The following is a 17048-nucleotide window of genomic DNA, read 5'->3' on the forward strand; positions in this document are numbered from 1 at the left end:
CAAAGTGATATTTGGAAGCCCATAGAGGGCTACGGTAAAAAAGGAAATATCCTCAGATGAAATCTGGAAAGAAGCTTTCTGAGAAACTGCTTAGTGTTCTGTGAATTCATCTCACACAGTTACATCTGTATTTCGTGGATCTCTTTGCTAGACTTATTTCTGTGGAATCTGAGAACAGATATTTCGGATCCCTTTGAAGACTATGGGGCCTAAGGAAATATCCTCCGATAACAAAGAGAAAGAAGCTTTCTGAGAAAATTCTTTGTGTTCTGTTAAATCATCTCACAGAGTTACAGCTTTCCCCTCAAGAAGCCTTTCGCTAAGACAGTTCTTGTGGAATTGGCAAAGTGATATTTGGAAGCCCATAGAGGGCTGTGGTGAAAAAGGAAATATCCTCAGATGAAATCTGGAAAGAAGCTTTCTGAGAAACTGCTTAGTGTTCTGTTAATTCATCTCACAGAGTTACATCTGTATTTCGTGGATCTCTTTGCTAGCCTTATTTCTATGGAATCTGAGAACAGATATTTCGGATCCCTTTGAAGACTATAGGGCCAAAGGAAATATCCTCCGATTACAAAGAGAAAGAAGCTTTCTGAGAAACATGTTTGGGTTTTGTGAAATCATCTCACAGAGTTACAGCTTTCCCCTCAAGAAGCCTTTCGCTAAGACAGTTCTTGTGGAATTGACAAAGTGATATTTGGAAGCCCATAGAGGGCTATGGTGAAAAAGGAAATATCCTCAGATGAAATCTGGAAAGAAGCTTTCTGAGAAACTGCTTAGTGTTCTGTTAATTCATCTCACAGAGTTACATCTGTATTTCGTGGATCTCTTTGCTAGCCTTATTTCTGTGGAATCTGAGAGCAGATATTTCGGATACCTTTGAAGACTATAGGGCCGAAGGAAATATCCTCCGATAACAAAGAGAAAGAAGCTTTCTGAGAAACTTCTTTGTGTTCTGTGAAATCATCTCACAGAGTTACAGCTTTCCCCTCATGAAGCCTTTCGCTAAGACAGTTCTTGTGGAATTGGCAAAGTGATATTTGGAAGCCCATAGATGGCTATGGTGAAAAAGGAAATATCCTCAGATGAAATCTGGAAAGAAGCTTTCTGAGAAACTGCGTAGTGTTCTGTTAGTTCATCTCACAGAGTTACATCTGTATTTCGTGGATCTCTTTGCTAGCCTTATTTCTGTGGAATCTGAGAACAGATATTTCGGATACCTTTGAAGACTATAGGGCCAAAGGAAATATCCTCCGACAACAAAGAGAAAGAAGCTTTCTGAGAAACTTCTTTGTGTTCTGTGAAATCATCTCACAGAGTTACAGCTTTCCCCTCAAGAAGCCTTTCGCTAAGACAGTTCTTGTGGAATTGGCAAAGTGATATTTGGAAGCCCTTAGAGGGCTATGGTGAAAAAGGAAATATCCTCAGATGAAAACTGGAAAGAAGCTTTCTGAGAAACGGCTCTGAGATGTGTAACTTCCACTCACAGAGTTACATCTGTATTTCGTGGATCTCTTTGCTAGCCTTATTTCTGTGGAATCTGAGAACAGATATTTCGGATACCTTTGAAGACTATAGGGCCAAAGGAAATATCCTCCGATAACAAAGAGAAAGAAGCTTTCTGAGAAACTTCTTTGTGTTCTGTGAAATCATCTCACAAAGTTACAGCTTTCCCCTCAAGAAGCCTTTCGCTAAGACAGGTCTTGTGGAATTGGCAAAGTGATATTTGGAAGCCCATAGAGGGCTATGGTGAAAAAGGAAATATCCTCAGATGAAATCTGGAAAGAAGCTTTCTGAGAAACTGCTTAGTGTTCTGTTAATTCATCTCACAGAGTTACATCTGTATTTCGTGGATCTCTTTGCTAGCCTTATTTCTGTGGAATCTGAGAACAGATATTTCGGATCCCTTTGAAGACTATAGGGCCAAAGGAAATATCCTCCGATAACAAAGAGAAAGAAGCTTTCTGAGAAACCTCTTTGTGTTCTGTGAAATCATCTCACAGAGTTACAGCTTTCCCCTCAAGAAGTCTTTCGCTAAGACAGTTCTTGTGGAATTGGCAAAGTGATATTTGGAAGCCCTTAGAGGACTATGGCGAAAAAGGAAATATCCTCAGATGAAATCTGGAAAGAAGCTTTCTGAGAAACTGCTTAGTGTTCTGTTAATTCATCTCACAGAGTTACATCTGTATTTCTTGGATCTCTTTGCTAGCCTTATTTCTGTGGAATCTGAGAACAGATATTTCGGATCCCTTTGAAGACTATAGGGCCAAAGGAAATATCCTCCGATAACAAAGAGAAAGAAGCTTTCTGAGAAACATCTTTGGGTTCTGTGAAATCATCTCACAGAGTTACAGCTTTACCCTCAAGAAGCCTTTCGCTAAGACAGTTCTTGTGGAATTGGCAAAGTGATATTTGGAAGCCCATAGAGGACTACGGTGAAAAAGGAAATATCCTCAGATGAAATCTGGAAAGAAGCTTTCTGAGAAACTGCTTAGTGTTCTGTTAATTCATCTCACAGAGTTACATCTGTATTTCGTGGATCTCTTTGCTAGCATTATTTCTGTGGAATCTGAGAACAGATATTTCGGATCCCTTTGAAGACTATAGGGCCAAAGGAAATATCCTCTGATAACAAAGAGAAAGAAGCTTTCTGAGAAACTTCTTTGTGTTCTGTGAAATCATCTCACAGAGTTACAGCTTTCCCCTCAAGAAGCCTTTCGCTAAGACAGTTCTTGTGGAATTGGCAAAGTGATATTTGGAAGCCCATAGAGGACTACGGTGAAAAAGGAAATATCCTCAGATGAAATCTGGAAAGAAGCTTTCTGAGAAACTGCTTAGTGTTCTGTTAATTCATCTCACAGAGTTACATCTGTATTTCGTGGATCTCTTTGCTAGCCTTATTTCTGTGGAATCTGAGAACAGATATTTCGGATCCCTTTGAAGACTATAGGGCCAAAGGAAATATCCTCCGATTACAAAGAGAAAGAAGCTTTCTGAGAAACTTCTTTGTGTTCTGTGAAATCATCTCACAGAGTTACAGCTTTCCCCTCATGAAGCCTTTCGCTAAGACAGTTCTTGTGGAATTGGCAAAGTGATATTTGGAAGCCCATAGATGGCTATGGTGAAAAAGGAAATATCCTCAGATGATATCTGGAAAGAAGCTTTCTGAGAAACTGCGTAGTGTTCTGTTAGTTCATCTCACAGAGTTACATCTGTATTTCGTGGATCTCTTTGCTAGCCTTATTTCTGTGGAATCTGAGAACAGATATTTCGGATACCTTTGAAGACTATAGGGCCAAAGGAAATATCCTCCGATAACAAAGAGAAAGAAGCTTTCTGAGAAACTTCTTTGGGTTCTGTGAAATCATCTCCCAGAGTTACAGCTTTCCCCTCAAGAAGCCTTTCGCTAAGACACTTCTTGTGGAATTGGCAAAGTGATATTTGGAATCCCGTAGAGGGCTATGTTGAAAAAGGAAATATCCTCAGATGAAATCTGGAAAGAAGCGTTCTGAGACACGGCTCTGAGATGTGTAACTTCCACTCACAGAGTTACATCTGTATTTCGTGGATCTCTTTGCTAGCCTTATTTCTGTGGAATCTGAGAACAGATATTTCGGATACCTTTGAAGACTATAGGGCCAAAGGAAATATCCTCCGATAACAAAGAGAAAGAAGCTTTCTGAGAAACTTCTTTGTGTTCTGTGAAATCATCTCACAGAGTTACAGCTTTCCCCTCAAGAAGCCTTTCGCTAAGACAGTTCTTGTGGAATTGGCAAAGTGATATTTGGAAGCCCATAGAGGGCTATGGTGAAAAAGGAAATATCCTCAGATGAAATCTGGAAAGAAGCTTTCTGAGAAACTGCTTGGTGTTCTGCTAATTCATCTCACAGTGTACATCTGTATTTCGTGGATCTCTTTGCTAGCCTTATTTCTGTGGAATCTGAGAACAGATATTTCGGATCCCTTTGAAGACTATAGGGCCAAAGGAAATATCCTCCGATAACAAAGAGAAAGAAGCTTTCTGAGAAACTTCTTTGGGTTCTGTGAAATCATCTCACAGAGTTACAGCTTTCCCCTCAAGAAGCCTTTCGCTAAGACAGTTCTTGTGGAATTGGCAAAGTGATATTTGGAAGCACATAGAGGGCTATGGTGAAAAAGGAAATATCCTCAGATGAAATCTGGAAAGAAGCTTTCTGAGAAACTGCTTAGTGTTCTGTTAATTCATCTCACAGAGTTACATCTGTATTTCGTGGATCTCTTTGCTAGCCTTATTTCTGTGGAATCTGAGAACAGATATTTCGGATCCCTTTGAAGACCATAGGGCCAAAGGAAATATCCTCCGATAACAAAGAGAAAGAAGCTTTCTGAGAAACTTCTTTGTGTTCTGTGAAATCATCTCACAGAGTTACAGCTTTCCCCTCAAGAAGCCTTTCGCTAAGACAGTTCTTGTGGAATTGGCAAAGTGATATTTGGAAGCCCATAGAGGACTACGGTGAAAAAGGAAATATCCTCAGATGAAATCTGGAAAGAAGCTTTCTGAGAAACTGCTCTGTGATGTGTGACTTCCTCTCACAGAGTTACATCTGTATTTCGTGGATCTCTTTGCTAGCCTTATTTCTGTGGAATCTGAGAACAGATATTTCGGATCCCTTTGAAGACTATAGGGCCAAAGGAAATATCCTCCGATAACAAAGAGAAAGAAGCTTTCTGAGAAACTTCTTTGTGTTCTGTGAAATCATCTCACAGAGTTACAGCTTTCTCCTCATGAAGCCTTTCGCTAAGACAGTTCTTGTGGAATTGGCAAAGTGATATTTGGAAGTCCATAGAGGGCTATGGTGAAAAAGGAAATATCCTCAGATGAAATCTGGAAAAAAGCTTTCTGAGAAACTGCGTAGTGTTCTCTTAGTTCATCTCACAGAGTTACATCTGTATTTCGTGGATCTCTTTGCTAGTCTTATTTCTGTGGAATCTGAGAACAGATATTTCGGATACCTTTGAAGACTATAGGGCCAAAGGAAATATCCTCCGACAACAAAGAGAAAGAAGCTTTCTGAGAAACTTCTTTGTGTTCTGTGAAATCATCTCACAGAGTTACAGCTTTCCCCTCAAGAAGCCTTTCGCTAAGACAGTTCTTGTGGAATTGGCAAAGTGATATTTGGAAGCCCTTAGAGGGCTATGGTGAAAAAGGAAATATCCTCAGATGAAAACTGGAAAGAAGCTTTCTGAGAAACGGCTCTGAGATGTGTAACTTCCACTCACAGAGTTACATCTGTATTTCGTGGATCTCTTTGCTAGCCTTATTTCTGTGGAATCTGAGAACAGATATTTCGGATACCTTTGAAGACTATAGGGCCAAAGGAAATATCCTCCGATAACAAAGAGAAAGAAGCTTTCTGAGAAACTTCTTTGTGTTCTGTGAAATCATCTCACAAAGTTACAGCTTTCCCCTCAAGAAGCCTTTCGCTAAGACAGGTCTTGTGGAATTGGCAAAGTGATATTTGGAAGCCCATAGAGGGCTATGGTGAAAAAGGAAATATCCTCAGATGAAATCTGGAAAGAAGCTTTCTGAGAAACTGCTTAGTGTTCTGTTAATTCATCTCACAGAGTTACATCTGTATTTCGTGGATCTCTTTGCTAGCCTTATTTCTGTGGAATCTGAGAACAGATATTTCGGATCCCTTTGAAGACTATAGGGCCAAAGGAAATATCCTCCGATAACAAAGAGAAAGAAGCTTTCTGAGAAACTTCTTTGTGTTCTGTGAAATCATCTCACAGAGTTACAGCTTTCCCCTCAAGAAGCCTTTCGCTAAGACAGTTCTTGTGGAATTGGCAAAGTGATATTTGGAAGCCCTTAGAGGACTATGGCGAAAAAGGAAATATCCTCAGATGAAATCTGGAAAGAAGCTTTCTGAGAAACTGCTTAGTGTTCTGTTAATTCATCTCACAGAGTTACATCTGTATTTCTTGGATCTCTTTGCTAGCCTTATTTCTGTGGAATCTGAGAACAGATATTTCGGATCCCTTTGAAGACTATAGGGCCAAAGGAAATATCCTCCGATAACAAAGAGAAAGAAGCTTTCTGAGAAACATCTTTGGGTTCTGTGAAATCATCTCACAGAGTTACAGCTTTACCCTCAAGAAGCCTTTCGCTAAGACAGTTCTTGTGGAATTGGCAAAGTGATATTTGGAAGCCCATAGAGGACTACGGTGAAAAAGGAAATATCCTCAGATGAAATCTGGAAAGAAGCTTTCTGAGAAACTGCTTAGTGTTCTGTTAATTCATCTCACAGAGTTACATGGGTATTTCGTGGATCTCTTTGCTAGCCTTATTTCTGTGGAATCTGAGAACAGATATTTCGGATCCCTTTGAAGACTATAGGGCCAAAGGAAATATCCTCCGATAACAAAGAGAAAGAAGCTTTCTGAGAAACTTCTTTGTGTTCTGTGAAATCATCTCACAGAGTTACAGCTTTCCCCTCAAGAAGCCTTTCGCTAAGACAGTTCTTGTGGAATTGGCAAAGTGATATTTGGAAGCCCATAGAGGGCTATGGTGAAAAAGGAAATATCCTCAGATGAAATCTGGAAAGAAGCTTTCTGAGAAACGGCTCTGATATGTGTAACTTCCACTCACAGAGTTACATCTGTATTTCGTGGATCTCTTTGCTAGCCTTATTTCTGTGGAATCTGAGAAGAGATATTTCGGATACCTTTGAAGACTATAGGGCCAAATGAAATATCCTCCGATAACAAAGAGAAAGAAGCTTTCTGAGAAACCTCTTTGTGTTCTGTGAAATCATCTCACAGAGTTACAGCTTTCCCCTCAAGAAGCCTTTCGCTAAGACAGTTCTTGTGGAATTGGCAAAGTGATATTTGGAAGCCCATAGAGGGCTATGGTGAAAAAGGAAATATCCTCAGAGGAAATCTGGAAAGAAGCTTTCTGAGAAACTGCTTAGTGTTCTGTTAATTCATCTCACAGAGTTACATCTGTATTTCGTGGATCTCTTTGCTAGCGTTATTTCTGTGGAATCTGAGAACAGATAATTCAGATACCTTTGAAGACTCTAGGGCCAAAGAAATATCCTCCGATAACAAAGAGAAAGAAGCTTTCTGAGAAACTTCTTTGTGTTCTGTGAAATCATCTCACAGAGTTACAGCTTTCCCCTCAAGAAGCCTTTCGCTAAGACAGTTCTTGTGGAATTGGCAAAGTGATATTTGGAAGCCCATAGAGGGCTATGGTGAAAAAGGAAATATCCTCAGAGGAAATCTGGAAAGAAGCTTTCTGAGAAACTGCTTAGTGTTCTGTTAATTCATCTCACAGAGTTACATCTGTATTTCGTGGATCTCTTTGCTAGCCTTATTTCTGTGGAATCTGAGAACAGATATTTCGGATCCCTTTGAAGACTATAGGGCCAAAGGAAATATCCTCGGATAACAAAGAGAAAGAAGCTTTCTGAGAAACTTCTTTGTGTTCTGTGAAGTGATCTCACAGAGTTACAGCTTTCCCCTCAAGAAGCCTTTCGCTAAGACAGTTCTTGTGGAATTGGCAAAGTGATATTTGGAAGCCCTTAGAGGACTATGGTGAAAAAGGAAATATCCTCAGATGAAATCTGGAAAGAAGCTTTCTGAGAAACTGCTTAGTGTTCTGTTAATTCATCTCACAATGTACATCTGTATTTCGTGGATCTCTTTGCTAGCCTTATTTCTGTGGAATCTGAGAACAGATATTTCGGATCCCTTTAAAGACTATAGGGCCAAAGGAAATATCCTCCGATAACAGAGAGAAAGAAGCTTTCTGAGAAACTTCCTTGGGTTCTGTGAAATCATCTCACAGAGTTACAGCTTTCCCCTCAAGAAGCCTTTCGCTAAGACAGTTCTTGTGGAATTGGCAAAGTGATATTTGGAAGCACATAGAGGGCTATGGTGAAAAAGGAAATATCCTCAGATGAAATCTGGAAAGAAGCTTTCTGAGAAACTGCTTAGTGTTCTGTTAATTCATCTCACAGAGTTACATCTGTATTTCGTGGATCTCTTTGCTAGCCTTATTTCTGTGGAATCTGAGAACAGATATTTCGGATCCCTTTGAAGACCATAGGGCCAAAGGAAATATCCTCCGATAACAAAGAGAAAGAAGCTTTCTGAGAAACTTCTTTGTGTTCTGTGAAATCATCTCACAGAGTTACAGCTTTCCCCTCAAGAAGCCTTTCGCTAAGACAGTTCTTGTGGAATTGGCAAAGTGATATTTGGAAGCCCATAGAGGACTACGGTGAAAAAGGAAATATCCTCAGATGAAATCTGGAAAGAATCTTTCTGAGAAACTGCTTAGTGTTCTGTTAATTCATCTCACAGAGTTACATGGGTATTTCGTGGATTTCTTTGCTAGCCTTATTTCTGTGGAATCTGAGAACAGATATTTCGGATCTCTTTGAAGACTATAGGGCCAAAGGAAATATCCTCCGATTACAAAGAGAAAGAAGCTTTCTGAGAAACTTCTTTGTGTTCTGTGAAATCATCTCACAGAGATGCAGCTTTCCCCTCATGAAGCCTTTCGCTAAGACAGTTCTTGTGGAATTGGCAAAGTGATATTTGGAAGCCCATAGAGGGCAATGGTGAAAAAGGAAATATCCTCAGATGAAATCTGGAAAGAAGCTTTCTGAGAAACTGCGTAGTGTTCTCTTAGTTCATCTCACAGAGTTACATCTGTATTTCGTGGATCTCTTTGCTAGTCTTATTTCTGTGGAATATGAGAACAGATATTTCGGATACCTTTGAAGACTCTAGGGTCAAAGGAAATATCCTCCGATAACAAAGAGAAAGAAGCTTTCTGAGAAACTTCTTTGTGTTCTGTGAAATGATCTCACAGAGTTACAGCTTTCCCCTCAAGAAGCCTTTCGCTAAGACAGTTCTTGTGGAATTGGCAAAGTGATATTTGGAAGCCCTTAGAGGGCTACGGTGAAAAAGGAAATATCCTCAGATGAAATCTGGAAAGAAGCTTTCTGAGAAACGGCTCTGAGATGTGTAACTTCCACTCACAGAGTTACATCTGTATTTCGTGGATCTCTTTGCTAGCCTTATTTCTGTGGAATCTGAGAACAGATATTTCGGATCCCTTTGAAGACTATAGGGCCAAAGGAAATATCCTCCGATAACAAAGAGAAAGAAGCTTTCTGAGAAACTTCTTTGTGTTCTGTGAAATCATCTCACAGAGTTACAGCTTTCCCCTCAAGAAGCCTTTCGCTAAGACAGTTCTTGTGGAATTGGCAAAGTGATATTTGGAAGACCATAGAGGGCTATGGTGAAAAAGGAAATATCCTCAGATGAAATCTGGAAAGAAGCTTTCTGAGAAACTGCTTAGTGTTCTGTTAATTCATCTCACAGAGTTACATCTGTATTTCGTGGATCTCTTTGCTAGCCTTATTTCTGTGGAATCTGAGAACAGATATTTCGGATACCTTTGAATACTATAGGGCCAAAGGAAATATCCTCCGATAACAAAGAGAAAGAAGCTTTCTGAGAAACTTCTTTGTGTTCTGTGAAATGATCTCACATAGTTACAGCTTTCCCCTCAAGAAGCCTTTCGCTAAGACAGTTCTTGTGGAATTGGCAAAGTGATATTTGGAAGCCCATAGAGGGCTATGGTGAAAAAGGAAATATCCTCAGATGAAATCTGGAAAGAAGCTTTCTGAGAAACGGCTCTGTGATGTGTCACTTCCACTCACAGAGTTACATCTGTATTTCGTGGATCTCTTTGCTAGCCTTATTTCTGTGGAATCTGAGAGCAGATATTTCGGATACCTTTGAAGACTATAGGGCCGAAGGAAATATCCTCCGATAACAAAGAGAAAGAAGCTTTCTGAGAAACTTCTTTGTGTTCCGTGAAATCATCTCACAGAGTTACAGCTTTCCCTTCCAGAAGCCTTTGGCTAAGACAGTTCTTGTGGAATTGGCAAAGTGATATTTGGAAGCCCATAGAGGGCTATGGTGAAAAAGGAAATATCCTCAGATGAAATCTGGAAAGAAGCTTTCTGAGAAACTGCTCTGTGATGTGTGACTTCCACTCACAGAGTTACTTCTGTATTTCTGGATCTCTTTGCTAGCCTTGTTTCTGTGGAATCTGAGAACAGATATTTCGGATCCCTTTGAAGACTATAGGGCCAAAGGAAATATCCTCCGATAACAAAGAGAAAGAAGCTTTCTGAGAAACTTCTTTGTGTTCTGTAAAATCATCTCACAGAGTTACAGCTTTCCCCTCAAGAAGCCTTTCGCTAAGACAGTTCTTGTGGAATTGGCAAAGTGATATTTGGAAGCCCATAGAGGGCTGTGGTGAAAAAGGAAATATCCTCAGATGAAATCTGGAAAGAAGCTTTCTGAGAAACTGCTTAGTGTTCTGTTAATTCATCTCACAGAGTTACATCTGTATTTCGTGGATCTCTTTGCTAGCCTTATTTCTATGGAATCTGAGAACAGATATTTCGGATCCCTTTGAAGACTATAGGGCCAAAGGAAATATCCTCCGATTACAAAGAGAAAGAAGCTTTCTGAGAAACTTCTTTGGGTTCTGTGAAATCATCTCACAGAGTTACAGCTTTCCCCTCAAGAAGCCTTTCGCTAAGACATTTCTTGTGGAATTGACAAAGTGATATTTGGAAGCCCATAGAGGGCTATGGTGTAAAAGGAAATATCCTCAGATGAAATCTGGAAAGAAGCTTTCTGAGAAACTGCTTAGTGTTCTGTTAATTCACCTCACGGAGTTACATCTGTATTTCGTGGATCTCTTTGCTAGCCTTATTTCTGTGGAATCTGAGAACAGATATTTCGGATCCCTTTGAAGACTCTAGGGCCAAAGGAAATATCCTCCGATAACAAAGAGAAAGAAGCTTTCTGAGAAACTTCTTTGTGTTCTGTGAAAACATCTCACAGAGTTACAGCTTTCCCCTCAAGAAGCCTTTCGCTAAGACAGTTCTTGTGGAATTGGCAAAGTGATATTTGGAAGCCCATAGAGGGCTATGGTGAAAAAGGAAATATCCTCAGATGAAATCTGGAAAGAAGCTTTCTGAGAAACTGCTTAGTGTTCTGTTAATTCATCTCACAGAGTTACATCTGTATTTCGTGGATCTCTTTGGTATCCTTATTTCTGTGGAATCTGAGAACAGATATTTCGGATACCTTTGAAGACTATAGGGCCAAAGGAAATATCCTCCGATAACAAAGAGAAAGAAGCTTTCTGAGAAACTTCTTTGTGTTCTGTGAAATCATCTCACAGAGTTACAGCTTTCCCCTCAAGAAGCCTTTCGCTAAGACAGTTCTTGTGGAATTGGCAAAGTGATATTTGGAAGACCATAGAGGGCTATGGTGAAAAAGGAAATATCCTCAGATGAAATCTGGAAAGAAGCTTTCTGAGAAACTGCTTAGTGTTCTGTTAATTCATCTCACAGAGTTACATCTGTATTTCGTGGATCTCTTTGCTAGCCTTATTTCTGTGGAATCTGAGAACAGATATTTCGGATACCTTTGAAGACTATAGGGCCAAAGGAAATATCCTCCGATAACAAAGAGAAAGAAGCTTCTGAGAAACTTCTTTGTGTTCTGTGAAATGATCTCACAGAGTTACAGCTTTCCCCTCAAGAAGCCTTTCGCTAAGACAGTTCTTGTGGAATTGGCAAAGTGATATTTGGAAGCCCATAGAGGGCTATGGTGAAAAAGGAAATATCCTCAGATGAAATCTGGAAAGAAGCTTTCTGAGAAACGGCTCTGTGATGTGTCACTTCCACTCACAGGGTTACATCTGTATTTCGTGGATCTCTTTGCTAGCCTTATTCCTGTGGAATCTGAGAACAGATATTTCGGATCCCTTTGAAGACTATAGGGCCAAAGGAAATATCCTCCGATAACAAAGAGAAAGAAGCTTTCTGAGAAACTTCTTTGTGTTCTGTGAAATCATCTCACAGAGTTACAGCTTTCCCCTCAAGAAGCCTTTCGCTAAGACAGTTCTTGTGGAATTGACAAAGTGATATTTGGAAGCCCATAGAGGGCTATGGTGAAAAAGGAAATATCCTCAGATGAAATCTGGAAAGAAGCTTTCTGAGAAACTGCTTAGTGTTCTGTTAATTCATCTCACAGAGTTACATCTGTATTTCGTGGATCTCTTTGCTAGCCTTATTTCTGTGGAATCTGAGAGCAGATACTTCGGATACCTTTGAAGACTATAGGGCCGAAAGAAATATCCTCCGATAACAAAGAGAAAGAAGCTTTCTGAGAAACTTCTTTGTGTTCCGTGAAATCATCTCACAGAGTTACAGCTTTCCCCTCAAGAAGCCTTTGGCTAAGACAGTTCTTCTGGAATTGGCAAAGTGATATTTGGAAGCCCATAGAGGGCTATGGTGAAAAACGAAATATCCTCAGATGAAATCTGGAAAGAAGCTTTCTGAGAAACTGCTCTGTGATGTGTGTCTTCCACTCACAGAGTTACTTCTGTATTTCTGGATCTCTTTGCTAGCCTTGTTTCTGTGGAATCTGAGAACAGATATTTCGGATCCCTTTGAAGACTATAGGGCCAAAGGAAATATCCTCCGATTACAAAGAGAAAGAAGCTTTCTGAGAAAATTCTTTGTGTTCTGTGAAATCATCTCACAGAGTTACAGCTTTCCCCTCAAGAAGCCTTTCGCTAAGACAGTTCTTGTGGAATTGGCAAAGTGATATTTGGAAGCCCATAGAGGGCTATGGTGAAAAAGGAAATATCCTCAGATGAAATCTGGAAAGAAGCTTTTTGAGAAACTGCTTAGTGTTCTGAGAATTCATCTCACACAGTTACATCTGTATTTCGTGGATCTCTTTGCTAGCCTTATTTCTGTGGAATCTGAGAACAGATATTTCGGATCCCTTTGAAGACTATAGGGCCAAAGGAAATATCCTCCGATAACAAAGAGAAAGAAGCTTTCTGAGAAACTTCTTTGTGTTCTGTGAAATCATCTCACAGAGTTACAGCTTTCCCCTCAAGAAGCCTTTCGCTAAGACAGTTCTTGTGGAATTGGCAAAGTGATATTTGGAAGCCCATAGAGGGCTGTGGTGGAAAAGGAAATATCCTCAGATGAAATCTGGAAAGAAGCTTTCTGAGAAACTGCTTAGTGTTCTGTTAATTCATCTCACAGAGTTACATCTGTATTTCGTGGATCTCTTTGCTAGCCTTATTTCTATGGAATCTGAGAACAGATATTTCGGATCCCTTTGAAGACTATAGAGCCAAAGGAAATATCCTCCGATTACAAAGAGAAAGAAGCTTTCTGAGAAACTTCTTTGGGTTCTGTGAAATCATCTCACAGAGTTACAGCTTTCCCCTCAAGAAGCCTTTCGCTAAGACATTTCTTGTGGAATTGACAAAGTGACATTTGGAAGCCCATAGAGGGCTATGGTGAAAAAGGAAATATCCTCAGATGAAATCTGGAAAGAAGCTTTGTGAGAAACTGCTTAGTGTTCTGTTAATTCATCTCACGGAGTTACATCTGTATTTCGTGGATCTCTTTGCTAGCCTTATTTCTGTGGAATCTGAGAACAGATATTTCGGATACCTTTGAAGACTATAGGGCCAAAGGAAATATCCTCGGATAACAAAGAGAAAGAAGCTTTCTGAGAAACTTCTTTGTGTTCTGTGAAGTGATCTCACAGAGTTACAGCTTTCCCCTCAAGAAGCCTTTCGCTAAGACAGTTCTTGTGGAATTGGCAAAGTGATATTTGGAAGCCCATAGAGGGCTATGGTGAAAAAGGAAATATCCTCAGATGAAATCTGGAAAGTAGCTTTCTGAGAAACGGCTCTGTGATGTGTCACTTCCACTCACAGAGTTACATCTGTATTTCGTGGATCTCTTTGCTAGCCTTATTTCTGTGGAATCTGAGAACAGATATTTCGGATCCCTTTGAAGACTATAGGGCCAAAGGAAATATCCTCCGATAACAAAGAGAAAGAAGCTTTCTGAGATACTTCCTTGTGTTCTGTGAAATCATCTCACAGAGTTACAGCTTTCCCCTCAAGAAGCCTTTCGCTAAGACAGTTCTTGTGGAATTGGCAAAGTGATATTTGGAAGCCCATAGAGGGCTATGGTGAAAAAGGAAATATCCTCAGATGAAATCTGGAAAGAAGCTTTCTGAGAAACTGCTTAGTGTTCTGTTAATTCATCTCACAGAGTTACATCTGTATTTCGTGGATCTCTTTGCTAGCCTTATTTCTGTGGAATGTGAGAGCAGATATTTCGGATACCTTTGAAGACTATAGGGCCGAAGGAAATATCCTCCGATAACAAAGAGAAAGAAGCTTTCTGAGAAACTTCTTTGTGTTCTGTGAAATCATCTCACAGAGTTACAGCTTTCCCCTCAAGAAGCCTTTCGCTAAGACAGTTCTTGTGGAATTGGCAAAGTGATATTTGGAAGCCCATAGAGGACTATGGTGAAAAAGGAAATATCCTCAGATGAAATCTGGAAAGAATCTTTCTGAGAGACTGCTCTGTGATGTGTGACTTCCACTCACAGAATTACTTCTGTATTTCTGGATCTCTTTGCTAGCCTTGTTTCTGTGGAATCTGAGAACAGATATTTCGGATCCCTTTGAAGACTATAGGGCCAAAGGAAATATCCTCCGATTACAAAGAGAAAGAAGCTTTCTGAGAAACTTCTTTGTGTTCTGTGAAATCATCTCACAGAGTTACAGCTTTCCCCTCAAGAAGCCTTTCGCTAAGACAGTTCTTGTGGAATTGGCAAAGTGATATTTGGAAGCCCATAGAGGGCTATGGTAAAAAAGGAAATATCCTCAGATGAAATCTGGAAAGAAGCTTTCTGAGAAACTGCTTAGTGTTCTGTGAAATCATCTCACACATTTACATCTGTATTTCGTGGATCTCTTTGCTAGACTTATTTCTGTGGAATCTGAGAACAGATATTTCGGATCCCTTTGAAGACTATAGGGCCAAAGGAAATATCCTCCGATAACAAAGAGAAAGAAGCTTTCTGAGAAACTTCTTTTTGTTCTGTGAAATCATCTCACAGAGTTACAGCTTTCCCCTCAAGAAGCCTTTCGCTAAGACAGTTCTTGTGGAATTGGCAAAGTGATATTTGGAAGCCCATAGAGGGCTGTGGTGAAAAAGGAAATATCCTCAGATGAAATCTGGAAAGAAGCTTTCTGAGAAACTGCTTAGTGTTGTGTTAATTCATCTCACAGAGTTACATCTGTATTTCGTGGATCTCTTTGCTAGCCTTATTTCTATGGAATCTGAGAACAGATATTTCGGATACCTTTGAAGACTCTAGGGCCAAAGGAAATATCCTCCGATAACAAAGAGAAAGCAGCTTTCTGAGAAACTTCTTTGTGTTCTGTGAAATCATCTCACAGAGTTACAGCTTTCCCCTCAAGAAGCCTTTCGCTAAGACAGTTCTTGTGGAATTGGCAAAGTGATATTTGGAAGCCCATAGAGGGCTATGGTGAAAAAGGAAATATCCTCAGATGAAATCTGGAAAGAAGCTTTCTGAGAAACGGCTCTGTGATGTGTCACTTCCACTCACAGAGTTACATCTGTATTTCGTGGATCTCTTTGCTAGCCTTATTTCTGTGGAATCTGAGAGCAGATATTTCGGTTACCTTTGAAGACTATAGGGCCGAAGCAAATATCCTCCGATAACAAAGAGAAAGAAGCTTTCTGAGAAACTTCTTTGTGTTCCGTGAAATCATCTCACAGAGTTACAGCTTTCCCCTCCAGAAGCCTTTGGCTAAGACAGTTCTTGTGGAATTGGCAAAGTGATATTTGGAAGCCCATAGAGGGCTATGGTGAAAAAGGAAATATCCTCAGATGAAATCTGGAAAGAAGCTTTCTGAGAAACTGATCTGTGATGTGTGACTTCCACTCACAGAGTTACTTCTGTATTTCTGGATCTCTTTGCTAGCCTTGTTTCTGTGGAATCTGAGAACAGATATTTCGGATCCCTTTGAAGACTATAGGGCCAAAGGAAATATCCTCCGATTACAAAGAGAAAGAAGCTTTCTGAGAAACTTCTTTGTGTTCTGTGAAATCATCTCACAGAGTTACAGCTTTCCCCTCAAGAAGCCTTTCGCTAAGACAGTTCTTGTGGAATTGGCAAAGTGATATTTGAAGCCCATACAGGGCTATGGTGAAAAAGGAAATATCCTCAGATGAAATCTGGAAAGAAGCTTTCTGAGAAACTGCTTAGTGTTCTGAGAATTCATCTCACACAGTTACATCTGTATTTCGTGGATCCCTTTGCTAGCCTTATTTCTGTGGAATCTGAGAACAGATATTTCGGATCCCTTTGAAGACTATAGGGCCAAAGGAAATATCCTCCGATAACAAAGAGAAAGAAGCTTTCTGAGAAACTTCTTTGTGTTCTGTGAAATCATCTCACAGAGTTACAGCTTTCCCCTCAAGAAGCCTTTCGCTAAGACAGTTCTTGTGGAATTGGCAAAGTGATATTTGGAAGCCCATAGAGGGCTGTGGTGAAAAAGGAAATATCCTCAGATGAAATCTGGAAAGAAGCTTTCTGAGAAACTGCTTAGTGTTCTGTTAATTCATCTCACAGAGTTACATCTGTATTTCGTGGATCTCTTTGCTAGCCTTATTTCTATGGAATCTGAGAACAGATATTTCGGATCCCTTTGAAGACTATAGGGCCAAAGGAAATATCCTCCGATTACAAATAGAAAGAAGCTTTCTGAAACTTCTTTGGGTTCTGTGAAATCATCTCACAGAGTTACAGCTTTCCCCTCAAGAAGCCTTTCGCTAAGACATTTCTTGTGGAATTGACAAAGTGATATTTGGAAGCCCATAGAGGGCTATGGTGAAAAAGGAAATATCCTCAGATGAAATCTGGAAAGAAGCTTTCTGAGAAACTGCTTAGTGTTGTGTTAATTCATCTCACGGAGTTACATCTGTATTTCGTGGATCTCTTTGCTAGCCTTATTTCTGTGGAATCTGAGAACAGATATTTCGGATCCCTTTGAAGACTCTAGGGCCAAAGGAAATATCCTCCGATAACAAAGAGAAAGAAGCTTTCTG

This window comes from Macaca mulatta, chromosome 1 (genome assembly GCF_049350105.2).
Source record: "Macaca mulatta isolate MMU2019108-1 chromosome 1, T2T-MMU8v2.0, whole genome shotgun sequence".
NCBI lineage: Eukaryota > Metazoa > Chordata > Mammalia > Primates > Cercopithecidae > Macaca > Macaca mulatta.